The sequence below is a fragment of the Chelonoidis abingdonii genome, chromosome 8 (assembly GCF_003597395.2).
Source record: "Chelonoidis abingdonii isolate Lonesome George chromosome 8, CheloAbing_2.0, whole genome shotgun sequence".
NCBI lineage: Eukaryota > Metazoa > Chordata > Testudines > Testudinidae > Chelonoidis > Chelonoidis abingdonii.
Genome location: NC_133776.1, coordinates 34,063,399 through 34,077,612, shown reverse-complemented (window position 1 = coordinate 34,077,612; position 14,214 = coordinate 34,063,399). Strand labels below are relative to the sequence as shown.

The following is a 14,214-nucleotide window of genomic DNA, read 5'->3' as shown; positions in this document are numbered from 1 at the left end:
CTTCTGGAATGTTGTTTGGTCATACTCCCTGAAGAATTTGGTCATCCATTAGACTTTCAGCAACGGGACAGAAATTTTTCTGCTTCAATCATTGTTATAAAATATCGAGTCCTGGATAGGAGGCAAAACAGTTACACCGAGCCCCAACAGTTGCTGGCACAGCTCCTGCATCCACTCCATGTCTGTTCTTCCAACTTCCTCCTCTGACCAGGAATTCTACTTCAAGGGATTCACAGACTGATCTTTCTTCATTTTCCTCTAGGAGCGGGTGGTCAAACGATTTTCAGTCCCACCATCCAACAGCTGTTGATCATTTCAGTGCATAATAAATTCTAGGAATCACCAAAGTCTTTTATAGTCAACTTCAGAAAAAAATCTGTGACAGAGAACTTGCTTTCTATCATTAGTCGTACCAAGTTTCATTGACAGTGCTGCTTAAAAATGGCAACACCACCTTGATCAAGTGGCTGGATTTTGGAAATCATGTTTTTAGGTAAGTATTCAAACTGTATTTTACCATCACAGCTTCTGAGTCTTTCAGCTAGAGGATGTGCTGGACAGTTGTCTACCAAAAGAGCGGCCTTTTCTAAGCATTTTGCCCACAAATGCTTTCGCACAGAAGGGACAAATTCAGTGAAGAACCATTGTTCAAAGATCATCCAGGAATTTTTGGAGTTCTTGTACGAAAACGGCAGGCAATTCACATTTACATGACGAAAGCACCAAGGCATGCGAGACTTTCAATGCACAATGGTTTTAATTTATGCTTGCCTGCTACATTCACATAAAATAATAAAGTAAGACAATCTTTTGCGTGTTTATATCCTCCTTTCTTACGTTCATCTGTTCTGACAAGCCAGGGTTTTATCGGCCAACATTTTATAATAAATTCCTGTTTCGTCTGCATTGTAAGCCTGTTCCTCCAAGTAACCTTCTGCCTGTAAAATTTCCCTCAGCTTCACAGGGTATGACTGCATGGAGTCGGCATCAGCAGAGCATTTTTCTCCCGAAACTGCAATCTGAGAGATTCCATGTCTTTTCTGAAGTCGTCATAGCCAACCAAACTCGCCTTAAGAATGCTGAATTTGCCATTAAGTTCCCAGTCGAATTTTTCCGCTTGCATGGCTATAAGCAGACCAGAGAACACAATGCCTTTCTGCTGTTCTTGTACAAACCATGTGTATAGCGCAGAATCAAGATCGGCATCGTTCGCTAAACGGTCTCATTTTCTTTAAAGGCCATGCTCTTCATCCAGGTTATGAATGTAAGTTTGAGCTTATCAGCATTCTTTAGCCATCCACGAAAGGTGGACTTGTTAATGCCAATATCGCGGCTAATCTTTGCCTAGGTTTTGCCATTTGTAAGTCATTAGATAGCATCCAATTTCTCCTGCACAGAGTAAGCCTTCCTTTTGCCTGACATTTCTAAAGATAAACACCTGTAAATTTTTATTACATTACATTTGTATAGCGTTCTAGGCCTACTGCAATCGTTTTAGGGTTTGTCTACACTACCGTGCAGAGTCAATCTAAGATACACAACTTCAGCAACAGTACGTGAACAGCTGACGCTCTCCCATTGACTGCGCTTGCGCTCCTCATTCTGGTAGAGTATTAGAGTCGATTTATCGCGTCTATACTCAAAATTTTACTGTACAGTACTTAAATTTGAGATCCATAGCTACAACTGCATTATATCCAAACTTGCGTTATATAGACGCGTTCTAGCGAGGATCCAGTGTATATAAGTGACCATTGTACACTTCATATTGTGTTGTAATTGAAATAAATACATTTGAAAATATAGAAAACATCCAACAATACTTAAATAATTGGTATTCTACAGTTTAACAGCACAATTAACTACGATTAATTTTTTTTAGTCATTTGACAACCCTAGTTGGAAGCAGAAAGAAAAAGATGACAGGACAACCTCCCCACCATCACCAACAGTCTGATCTAAAGCAGAGAGATTACACACCAGTTTTATGCTGCTGCTCGGACCACTCTACAGTAGAAAGGTCTTCACCCTACCTTAAAAAAGGGAGGAAGAGCAGAAATCATTCACTCATATACAAAATGTAGGTTAAGTACGAGACATAATACTGAAATACAAGTTTATTTGAAATTATGTTCTCACTTATAGTTTAAAATTACACACTTTTTTACAAGACAAGACTAGTTGCCACATCTATCCCCAATTTATGGAGATTCCAATAAGAAAGGAGCTGGCATTTGTAAGAAAAATTATTGAAAAAGTTATTTAAGCATCCTTAAGCTAATACAACTAGCCTTTTAAGAGCACCTTTGTTAGCACTGATTAGCCCAAAGATTCAGAAGTAGTTTCAGGTAACATCTTCCATATGAAAAAGGGTGGAGTTTTACCAGGACAACTTCTGACCTGGATAGACTGGGAGGAGTTTCCCCGTTTGCTAGTACTAACTTTTCATACTGTTTTCAACAGCAAATTGAATATATTGACATTAGAAGCTATAGCAGATGTTTCTTCAAAGTCTTTCAACTCTTTTAGATCGTGTGCTAGAATGAATTCCCACGTACATACTCCTACACCACACTAGTTATCTGTATGAGAGTAGTTTATACTTGGAAATATTTCTACTGGTTATTTCAAAAAACACAAAAAACTGTCCCACAATCAGTAAACATGCCAAGTCCAGAATAAAATTACAGAACTACCAAAAGCACAGTAACCTAAATATTTAATCAACTAATATTCAGTAGACTTGGAACTTGCGTTTTTCACCTGTTCAGATATTATTTTGCATCTGCAAATTAAAATGCAACAATCAAGCTTCAGATAACAATGCTCACAAGCACTCAAGCCATCTCAGTAGTATGAAAGTGGTTTTTGTTTGTTTACAAAAGAGAAATAATACACTCTAAACTGAGTCTAGAAGCTAAGCCAATAGTGCAGAGAACAAGGTTGGCTTAAGGAAAATAGGACTCTCCCATACAACCATGTGACCTAGGAAAATTCCTCTGCCAATCAGGTCAATTTGCAGCTGAGCAAGATAGAATTATTTTCTGTTTGAACTTTGCTGTTCCCTGCTAGGAAGCTCCTAGATGCAGGAGCACAGACACAAGCAGACATTTATGCTCTAAAACAAAAACTACACTAGGTAATTGCAGAGTTACAATAATACTTCCACCAGTTCAACGGAATTGAGTTAGTAGCAGTGGAAGTTCTAGCATAGATGTTTCTAGACCATTTTTTCCTCTCCATACAAGCTATAACATGCTTGAGGTAAAAAGTCATCTCTGCTCTCAAGAGATGCAAATCAAGTATTCTGCAAGCAGAACCACCTTCTGTCCAGGGCACTGGTATTACTACCCATAGCCAACAACAATGGAGCTGGAAGCAAAAAGCATATGCATACTCAAAGGAAAAGCAGAAAAGAAGGGGGAGAGGGAGAGAAAAGAGGAGAACACTAGTCTTTTTCTTCCCTTTAGTAGGGAGAAGAGCTACAACAACAACAACAACAACAACCACCTGCATCTTCCCCCACCCTCCATCAACTATGAGACGAGAGGCTAAAAAGTGTATTGGCTTCATATCAAGAAACTGTTTAGTAGCTCCACTGCTGCCCCTCTTTTCCCTTCATTTTTAGTGCTGTCTTGCCTAGCCAACGGAAGAAAGATTAGGTTTAATTTTCTGGCTAACAGGTGACAACTTCAAACCAGAAGGCAAGGCTTGAGAAACTTTCATTCAGTATGTTTATTGATTATTTGTAACAAATGGGTTACTCCTCTCAAAGGAAGCCAATCATGGCTTAGTATTTTGCATTCTTCTCACATTGCTGTTTGCTTCTTCCATATTCCATTCAGATCAATTAGAGCACGGGTGGGCAAACTACGGCCCATGGACCAGATCCAAAGCCCTGATGGGCTGGATCTGGCCTGTGAGGTTGCCACCCCTGTGGCGCCACACGCCCTGCACCACTCCCAGAAGCAGCCAGCACCAAGTCCCTGCAGCCCCAGGGGAGGGCAGGGGAGGGGGCACGCAGAGGGCTCTGTGAGATGCTGTCACTTGCAGGCATCGCCCCCACCCCAGCTCCCATTGGCCAGGAACAAGAAATCGCAGCCAATGGGAGCTTTGGGGAAGGTACCCACAGGCAAAAGTTAATGCACAGAGCCCTCTGCTTGCTCCACCCCCCACCCCCAGGGGCTGCAGGGACATGGTGCCGGCTGCTTCCAGGAATGGTGCAGGGCCAGGGCCAGGGTGCACTGCTGCCACCCCGGAGCAGCTCAAGGTAAGCAGTGCTGGGCTGACCCTGCTACACCCTGCACCCCAACCCCCTTCCCTGAGCCTCCTTGTAAATCTCACGCACTCCTCTGCCCCAACCCCTTGCCCTGAGCCCCTTCCTGCACAGCACACTCCCCCCTGCCCCAGCCCTACAATCATGGCCCTGCATGCAATTTCTCCACCCAGATGCGGCCCTTGGGCCAAAAAGTTTGCCCATCCCTGGATTAGAGGCTCAAGAAAAAAGTGCATGGCTTACACTTGAGTCATATGGCCCTATTGCTCTGACTCCGGACACGGAGGTCAACTTGTTTAAAACAATGATGTTCAGATAAGCTAAGCTAGGCAAGGTACTGAGCTAACTAATCAAGAACATTGAAGAGTCTGGCAGAGCGCTGATCTTTAAACGAGTCTCGACATTTCTTCCATGCACATCTATCAAGTAGAATCCCCTCAGCAGATCTGTATCTAACCCCATATTTCCCACAAAAAAAGCGCTGAGAGCCCATTAGACTAGAAATAACTCTTCTGTGAGCCTTTTCAGATCCCATAAAATCCTAGTTTCAACCCATCAAGCTAAAAAAGCAAATGCAACCCAACTCCAAACTTCTTCAGAGACATAAGATCAGTTCACCACTGTTCATAATTACAAGCGATTTGCATTCCCTATTTTGTAGCCTCAAGAACAGTGGATATGTAGTCTTTATATTACTGGCCACTACATCTGTGATAAGTGAAGGGGGAGGATAGCTCCCTTTTATGGACACCCACCCAGACATAAAATCCCTGTTAGTAGCTGTTCTCTACTTGATTTACCTGTAAAGGGTTAAAAAAGCCCATAGATAAAAGGAAAGGAGTGGGTACCTGACCAAAAGAGCCAATGAGAAAACTAAAACTTTTTTTAATTGGTGGGGGGTGGGGGGGAGTTTCCCCTGTGTGTTTTTTCTGAGAGCAGAGACAGGGCTGGAACTATGCTGTAAGAGCTTGGGCCAGGTATGAAAAAAAAAAATTATGCTTAGAAACTACTCATTTGAAACCCCAGATATCTAAGTAGATCAGGAAATGTCTAGGAAGACAGTTAGATTTCTCTTATTTCTTTATGGCTTGGGTACTCCTCTGTGCTAACCTGAGGCGCTTTTGTTTTGCTTGTAACCTTTAAGCTGGACCTCAAGAAAGCTATTTATTCTTAAATTTTTGTAATTTGCTCTTTAAATCTAGCAATAGCCTGAGGTTTCAGATAAGTTTTATTAAAAAAAAGACCACCAACCTCCAATCCTGTTAAAAAATGGTTTGATTCTTGAGAGGTTTGTGCATGTTTAATTAACTGGTGGCAACAGCTGATTTCCTTTGTTCTTTCTCAGCTCTTCCCTGGAGGAGGGGGGTGAAAGGGCTTGAGGGTACCCCACAGAAAGGAATTCTCAAGTGTGCTTTCCTGGGTTCTCAAAGGGGTTTTTGCCCTTGAGTGGTGGCAGCATCTACCCACTCAAGGTCAGAGAGAAGCTGTAACCTTGGGAGTTTACTACAAGCCTGGAGTGGCCAGTATAAATTTTTAGAATCCTTGCGAGACTTCACCTTCTGCACCCAAAGTGCCAGAGTGGGGAAAATCAGCCTTGACAACATCAATATGTTTTATTAGTGATATACAAAGTATATCACATTCAGTTTGTCTGTTCAAGTTCAGTCCAAGTTGGTAGGCGCCAATATACACCAGCTAATGCCTGTTCGGTGAGCTACAGAGTGAGTTCAGCCCCACTCTTAGTGGAGATTAATCCACATAATGCCCCACTACAATTGCTTCCCATCTGAAGCCAATGGCTAAAATGGACATATTGAATGAACTACATTCTCTCACCAAATCAGAATGAACATATGTCAGTGGAGCTAGTAAAGCTTGCATTACTACAATCTTTGACAAAAACTTATTCAGTAGCTAGAGAAAGGACTTCTCAGTGGCCCTTGAGACACTTGGTGTGTATATTATATATATTTTTGCAGAAGTCTAAAGCAAATCATATTGCAGTAGTATGTAGCACTGCCTCAGCCAGGTTTGCACCCATTGTTCTAGGTCCTGTACAAATGTTGTGTTCTATACTGTTGTGCCCCTAAGAGCTTACAATCTTAAAAGAAATGTAGATGAGAGAAGTGAGTGAAGAGTTCTTAGGAGCAGTAATCAACTCAACTCACCTCACCTCACACCATGTAGCTATCAGGTTTTAGTTTACTGACAAGGTGAGTTTTGAGAAAGGGTTTAGAGGCTAAAAGGACTTTACAGATTTGGACAGGAAGTTCTCTCATCTCATAAGGGGCAGCACAGAAGAAATACTTGTTGGCGAAGTAGAGAATACCAGTGATTCTAGCTTCAAATCACTGAAGTGAAGGAAGGAGTTGACTGAGCTCAATTAGGGTAGATAGGTATAGCAGGGGAGAGTTGTTAAGGGTTTTGAAAGCAAGGATCAGTTTGATACAGCAGAAGAGCCAATGAAGGGACTTAGAAGGATAATCTAGTCAGGCAGCCTGAAGATTATTTTAGCAGTATTCTAAATGAACTTGAGGGTGGAAGCTTAGTGGCAACTACAATAATCAAGGTGCAGGAAGATCAAGGTTTGGACAAAAGTTTCAACAGCACAGGAACAGAGAAATAGTCAGATCTTACAGTTGCTATGCAGTAAGAAACAATAAGGATTACTCATGATCTGGATGTGTGGGTCAAGACAGGGCAGGGTCAATGGTGAAATCAAGATTACCAGTTTGAGCAACAGGAAGAATGGATGAGTTATGTACCCATGAAAGAGGGGAGGGAAAAGGAGATCAGATCTGTTTTTGCCATGTTAGTCACCAGCTGAAACTTGTCTATTCATGGGAATATGCCAGAAAGACAAGAAGGTTTTAAATTTTGTTTGTTTAATTAAAACCGAATATCCATCCATACACTCTAGGAGCTCATCATAACTTAATGATGGGAATTTTGTTGTGCCTTGGGGTGAACTGCATCAACTCCAACTTATGGAAAGATAAGACTGGCTTAGGTTTTTTATAAACTGTTATACTCAAAAAATGGCCTGATAAGAGTGAGATTTCTGTACCTCCTATACACCATTTAGAACATATTTTGGACAGTTCAGTTGGTCTATGCTAACTGGCAACAGTGCACCAACAGTGAACTCTGGCACCTTTCAGGGCTGCTGCCTGCTGACGCTTCCTTTCCTGACAGCGCCATACCTAGAAGATTGGCAGTAGGCTATGTTTCTGATTTTTACATCCACGTGTTCCAAGAACAAGAGACCCATGGCTTATTCAGTTTAGTACAATTTACAAACATGCCTCCAATTAAGTGCATTTAAATTCTTATTCCTGCTGGATTTCTGCTTCTCAACTAACAGATAAAGTTCCTGTTTCTGTACTCTTATACACTAGTCAAGATCGGATGATAAAAATCAACAATTTGAATATTAGAAAGCTGCAACAGATTTCTTGTTATGGCTAAGGGACAAATTCTATTCTAGTACTATTCACTTTAGAAAAGTAATTTCACAGCTATTCTCTCTCTAAAAAGAAAAAAAAAAAAGAAAAAAAAGGGTTAGATCCCACTACTTTACAGACATTCTTGCAGATACATCTTTCCACCCAGGAAGGAAGCCAATGTCTTGGCAGAAGATTTAACCTCACTCTATAGAACTTTCCACTGACTTAAATCAGCCTCTTGTATATATTTCTTAAACAATTTCAGCCAGAGTAGTTTTAGTGTATACCACCCCTATGGAGCAAGCAGACAGATTCAGCTTTCAATGGACCTTTCTGACATCTGAAAGTATCATTGCCTGAATTTAAAGAAAAGTACCAAAAACTAGAACGAAGTAGTCCTGATTAGACCAGCAATAATCACTATTGGATATTGAGACCTATTAGGACATAATCCAAGACATCAAGAAGTTGAGGCAGGAATAGAAGAAGTACTAACATACAAATGTGGCAGAAAGCGTGCAGCTCTCCCAGACAGTATAATGACCAAGTTACGGAACCTCCCAGTAAAAGGAACAGGGACATTAAATCAAAGATGAGGGCAAGCGGAGCTTCATATTACCAACAGAGGGACCATGCTAAGGGACAAGAGGAAGAAAGGCATTGAAAATAGACCCAATCAGCACAGCTATTCCAGAAGAGTTAGACAACTCACCTCAACTTCCTTTTATATATTAAAAAAAAAAAAAAAAATTCCCCTCTCACCCCTATGGGTGGTATGTGTCTTCCTCAACCTCGGGTCCTCTACCAGAGACCTGGGAGTTTGAGAGTTCTGCGCAGTATCTTAACTGTTCCTAGCACTGCACTCTTCCGGACAGAGAGCTCTGATGTTGTTCCTGGGATCTGTTGGAGCCACTCACCCAGCTTAGGAGTCACAGCCCCGAGTGCTCCTACCACACTGGGACACTTTGCCTTCACTTTCCACATCCTCTCTAGTTCCTCTTTCAGGCCTGGTACTCTCCAGCTTCTCATATCCTTCTCCTGATGTTGCTGTCACTTTGCACTGCTATATCTATCACCAACCGCTTCTTCTGCTCCTTGTCTATTACCAGCGATGTCTGGTTGATTGCCAGTACCTGCCTGTCCGTCTGATCTGGAAGTCCCACAGAATCTTAGCCCTGCTATTCTCCACAACCTTCTGTGAATCTCTCATCTGGTCTGGAGGGTCTAGCCCATACGCTTGTGGCAGATGTTCCTGTATACATGCCAGCCACTTGGTTGTGCCATTCAGTGTATGCTGTTCCCGCTGCATCTTACATCTGCCACTATGTGTTGGACTGTCTCTGAGGCCTCTCTGTACAGTCTGCCTTGGGTCCTCTCTAGTGTAGTAGACCCTGCTTCAATGGATCTGGTGCTCAGTGCCTGTTCCTGTGCTGCTATGATCAGTGCCTCAGGCTGTCCTTTAGTCCAGCCCTTTCCAGCCACTGTAGGATTTCCCAATGTCAGCCACCTCAGCTATCTGTCGATGGTAATCCATGCAGGGTCTTGTCTTGCCATGGCACTTCTTCTGCTTGGTCTTCCTCCCATGTCTGCTGCTGCCTCAGCATTCTCTCAGCAGCTCATCTTTGGGGCCATCTTACTGATGTACTCCCGGATGTTCTGGGTTCGTTCCAGGACAGTGGTTTGATGCTCACAAGCCCCGCCCGCCTCTTTCCAGCTGGTATACAGTCTCCGGGTGTTGGACTTGGGTGGAAACCTCCGTCACTGTGAGGAGCTTCCGGGTCTTCACATCGGCAGCCTCCATGTCCTCCTTTGGCAGCTCACTATACCGCAGGTATCTGTGATGGGTGGATCTGTTCTTCCCACTGAGCTGGCTCTTCAGGACCTGTCTTATCCTTTGGTGATACTTGATGTTGCTGTCTTCCTTGCCTCCTCATTGTGGTTTCCATGTGACTGTGGGACGCCAAGGTACTTGTAGCGGTCTGTATGTCTGCTATGTGGGCCCGCTGGTAGTTCCACCCCATCACTCTTGACTACCTTCCCCTCTTCACTACCATCCGGCCACACTTCTCCAGTCCGATGACATCCCGATATCCTCACTGTAGATTCCGCGTCAGGTGGATTAGCGAGCGATGTCTCGTTCATTCTTAGCATACAGCTTGATGTCATCCCATGTAGAGGAGGTGGCTGATGGTAGTTCCACTCCTGAACCTGTACCCGTATCCAGTCCTTGTGATATCTGGCTGAGGGGGTTTAAGCCTATGCAGAAAAGCAGTGGGGACAGTGCATCACCTGGTATATGCGCACTTGATGGCCACTTGGCAAGCTGCCTTGAGTGACTTCCAGTGTTGTCTTCCATAGTCGCACTGAGTCTTGAGGAAGGTCCTTAGTGTCCTGTGACTTTGTATAGCGCCGACAGTCACAGATCCACGTGTGCGGCATTGAGTCATAGGCTTTCCTGTAGTCAGGTCCAGGCTGTGCTCCGATTGGTCTGTCTAGACCTTGAGTCTTGGGCGACCTGCTCTATGAGCAACTGGTGTTTTGAGCCTCTGGTGTTGTTCCCAATGCCCTTCTGATCTGTGCTTGCACTGGCCCATGTGGTCCTGTAGCTGGTGGCTATGATGCCTGATAGGACTTTCCATGTTGTGGGGAGGCAGGTATTGGCCGGTAGTTGGACTGTTCTGTTCCTTGCAGGGGCTTTCATGATCAGCACTGTCCTTCCTTGTGTTAGCCAGGTTGGTTGGGAGCTGCTGCTGGCAGCTGTTCATCTGTTGCTGCTAGGCGTTCATGCACTGCTGTTAGTTTCTTTAGCCATAGGTGGATCATGTCTTCAGGTGCTGTCCAGCTCTCATGTTCTTGACCCGCTGCTGGATATCTTCTACTGTGATGGTGACTGGTTTCTGTTCTGGGAGATTGCTGTGCTCTGTTCTCAGGTCCTGCAGCCACTTTGCACGGTGTTATGACGTTCTCTTTCTCCCATACTTTCCAGTACTGTCGTTTCTGCTGCTGGTGGCTCTGCTGTTACTGTGTTGTTGCATTGCAGTTGGGAGTACACCTTGGATGGTTCTTTGGAGAACAGGCATTTACTTTTTTGGCCTCGCTTCTCTAGTGTATTCCTTAGCTGATAGCCAGTGCTGTGAGCCTTTGTTTAGCAGCTTCAGATGGAGTCAGGCCCTTGTATTTTTTCAGTAGCCGAGTCTTATCCTTAATCTCTACACCCTTCCTGTAGTTCCACCAGCTGACTAACTTCTCTCCGAGTCGCCTTGATGTTATCCTCCAACTCATATTTCAGGGTGGGTACATACTGTTGTTCTTCTTGATCTGTAGCCAGCATCTCCAGGATTACAGAGGCTGTAGCCGTATACCAGTCATTGGTTTGAGTTATGGTGGTAGTAGGGATTGTCATGAGGCTCTATTGGCATCTTCTAAACATACTATCTGATGGTACTTCTCCACTGAGCCTTGGTAATCGGTCTCGAGGATTGACTGTAGCTAGTTTCTCATGATCTTATGCCTCATATCAGCTGCTGTGCTCTGCAATGGAGGGGGTGGCAGTGAAGTTTCAGCTTCAGGTGTGGGGCTGCACATCTACTGTTCTTCCAGGTCTTCTTGGAGTCAGGGATGTAATGTGGAGTTGGTCTATCTCAAGCTGTGACGAGCAGCTTCCTCTTATGTTGAAGCGTTGGGTAACTAGCTGTAAATGTGGAGTAGGTCTTTTGTCCATCATAGTCCCTCATATGTTTCATATACTCTCTTATGTCTGTTGGTCTACTGTTGTAGTAGCATTCCATCAATTCCAGGTTCTCTTGTCTCGTCCATGAATGGTTTGTTCCAGTAGCCCACTTATCGTCAGATTGTCCTGGTTCCTCAACATCTGGCGCGGACCTTGTTAATTTGGGCGACGTCCGAGCCAGCATGACTCTTCTAGTTCGTATCACTCTCATTTTTTGAGGTAGGCAGGTGAAGCGTAAGGGGGTCTTTTGCCCAAGGACCCCTACTGGAAAGTTGGGTACCAGCCGGGATTTGAACCCCGGTCTCTCGTATCAAAGGGCGGTCTCCCGTATCAAAGGGTGGTGCTCTTAACCACTACGCTATCCAGTCGCTTATATTATATAATATATATATATATATATGCCAAACAAAAAACACTTATTCCAGCCCATTCTGTCAGACTCCATAGATCTCAGATATCCTTTTATTAGTGTTTTGATAGGGCAATATGCCTTGTCCCCTGAAACACAAGTTCTAACTTGAGCTCCCTTTAAGTGTTCATTTGAGCACTGAGAGCTCAGGTGACCTATAGTCAAGAGATTGGAGTCTTGGAGACAGACAGAAGTAAAACACTCAAACCAAGGCTTTATATAAGGGCCTGGATACTCTGCAGCAACCTGAACATGAGTTCTACTGTAAGGCTGCTTCATTTAATTTTTTAGAGTTATGAGTTTAACTATGAAACTGAACCCAATCAGAACTATCACCTGTCCCCTTCCAAGTTATTTAGTATTGATTTCCATTTATCTTATGCAGTTCTCCCAGTTCTAGTTTGACAGGCTGAAGATTCATATGAAGTGTGCATCATACAAGCTGTCAGGGTCAAAGCTGAAGGTTTGGATAGTTAAGCAGTGAAAAATGGAGCTTTTAGCATCTGAGAACATGTAGAAGGGAGTTCAGAACCATGGGATGAGAATACTAGCTGATTGTTTCTGCTAATGTATTTAGCAAATTAGTTATCTTTAGGTTTTGAAGTTAGTTTTCATCACCGATATCAACAAGGCAGCTCACCATCCTCACAGTTAGTTGTTTCATTGTATGTGCACGCTCCGGAAGCCCGCACTGCATCCGTTTACACAGAATCTTGAAAATATGGACTAACCCATATGGCTGTGAAAATATTTCTCAGAAATGGACTTTGGGGCTCAGTTTTGCAGCAAAGGGTGCATTGTGATCATGGAATACCTGTGTCCCTGCATCAGTCTTAATTATTGTAAGAAACTCAGAAACAGGAAACAAAGTATGAAACCAATTCCTCAGCAAAGAATATCCAAAAAAACAGCCTCCGATACTAGAAAGCATCTGCAGAACACATGAAACAGAGTGCAGTCTACTACAATTAATTTAAGTTAGATGTGGTATTGTGGATATTTTTGACACCTTCAGGAATACCCTTAAGTTTTGAGATACGCATGTAACTGACCTGGCACCCATTAGTTCATTCAGACCTACTATACCCATGCTAGCCCTTGCTAAGCCCACCTATGCAATCTGTTTGGTGAAGGGAGAAACTGTGATATACTGTGCTCACGGCCTGCCACTTTGGTAGCTGACTACTTAAATCACTGTGGATATCTCAATGAAAGCTTCTGCTTAGTACAGAACAGTAGTCAATATGAACAGGATGTTAGGATTGCACGAGCGAGATAATATAATGCATTTATAAACACCAAAGGGATGTGTTTGACTTGAAAACTATCTGTTTGGTTACCCCATTGCAGAAATAGGGACTAGAGAGACATACAATAGGAACACTTTTGGTGCAGGTTTTGGAATTTCTGCTTCAGTTAATATTTTTGTTGTTGCAGGGGCATTAAACCTGTGATATCGGCAAGAAGAACGTCATATTACCAACAGAGGACCATGCTGAGGGACAAGAAGAGGAAAGCTATTTAAAAACTGATCCAATCAGAAGATGCCCATCAGAAGAGATGTGACTATTAAATAATTCTATAAATGTTTTACTCTGGCTGACAGCCATCAGCCAAAATACAGGAATTTCATAATATAGGGTTTTGAAAAAATGTCTGAGTGATCAATACATCCAAGAAGTGCAAGGAACTGTACATTCCTCACTTCCCCCAAGCTGTACAGTTACTAACATCTGAAACTCAGACTGGCTAAAAAATCCATTTCAGTACTATGGAATATAATTTACAGTCCTCCATCCCCACCCAGCACTAGCAGGCAATTAGAGTTCTCATTTGTGTAGCATGGAGATACATTGTATCATTCAGGAGAATGAAGCAAAGAAAAAAATATGCCCTAGGTTTAGCGATTAGGATATGATTCTGTGAATTTCCAGGTCCTCTGCCACTTTTTCCAGGGCAGGGCTGAAGCAGCTGTGAGCCCCAGGGACACTGGAGCAGCAGCCCCAGGGCTGAAGCAGCAGCAGCAGCAGCAGCAAGGCTTAAGTCAGCCCCACTGGGACAAGAGCAGTGACCAGTGGTCAGCCCCGGGGCCACCAGAGCAGCAGCTGGGATTGGGTCAGCCCCCATGGGACTGGAGCAGCTGCCAGAGGTCAGTCCCCAACAGAGTTCTGTTAGTAAAAATACTCTGGTGGGGACAACTAAGAGTCAGGGACAGGCTATGGGCTTCCATGAATTTTTGTTTATTGCTCATGACCTGTCCCTGACTTTTTTTTAGTAAAAAATATTAGTGACAAAACCTTAACCATACAGAGAGTTAAACTGATAGTTTAGTGATTTTTGCTAGATTAGTATG

The 14,214-nt window shown here is 43.4% G+C and overlaps 1 protein-coding gene across 10 annotated transcripts in view; it reads right to left on the bottom strand.

Annotated features, from left to right (window-relative positions):
* Nucleotides 1–14,214, bottom strand: part of TRIP12 (thyroid hormone receptor interactor 12) — a 174,203-nt gene that overhangs the window by 139,682 nt on the left and 20,307 nt on the right. Inside the window, exon 1 of one of the 10 annotated variants that reach the window (XM_075068496.1) lies at nt 1,981–2,033. The exons of the other annotated variants lie outside the window; for them this stretch is intronic. The gene's annotated coding sequence lies outside the window, so the exon portion shown is untranslated. Of the gene's footprint in view, nt 1–1,980; nt 2,034–14,214 lie in introns of those variants that run through there. 10 annotated transcript variants of the gene reach the window in all.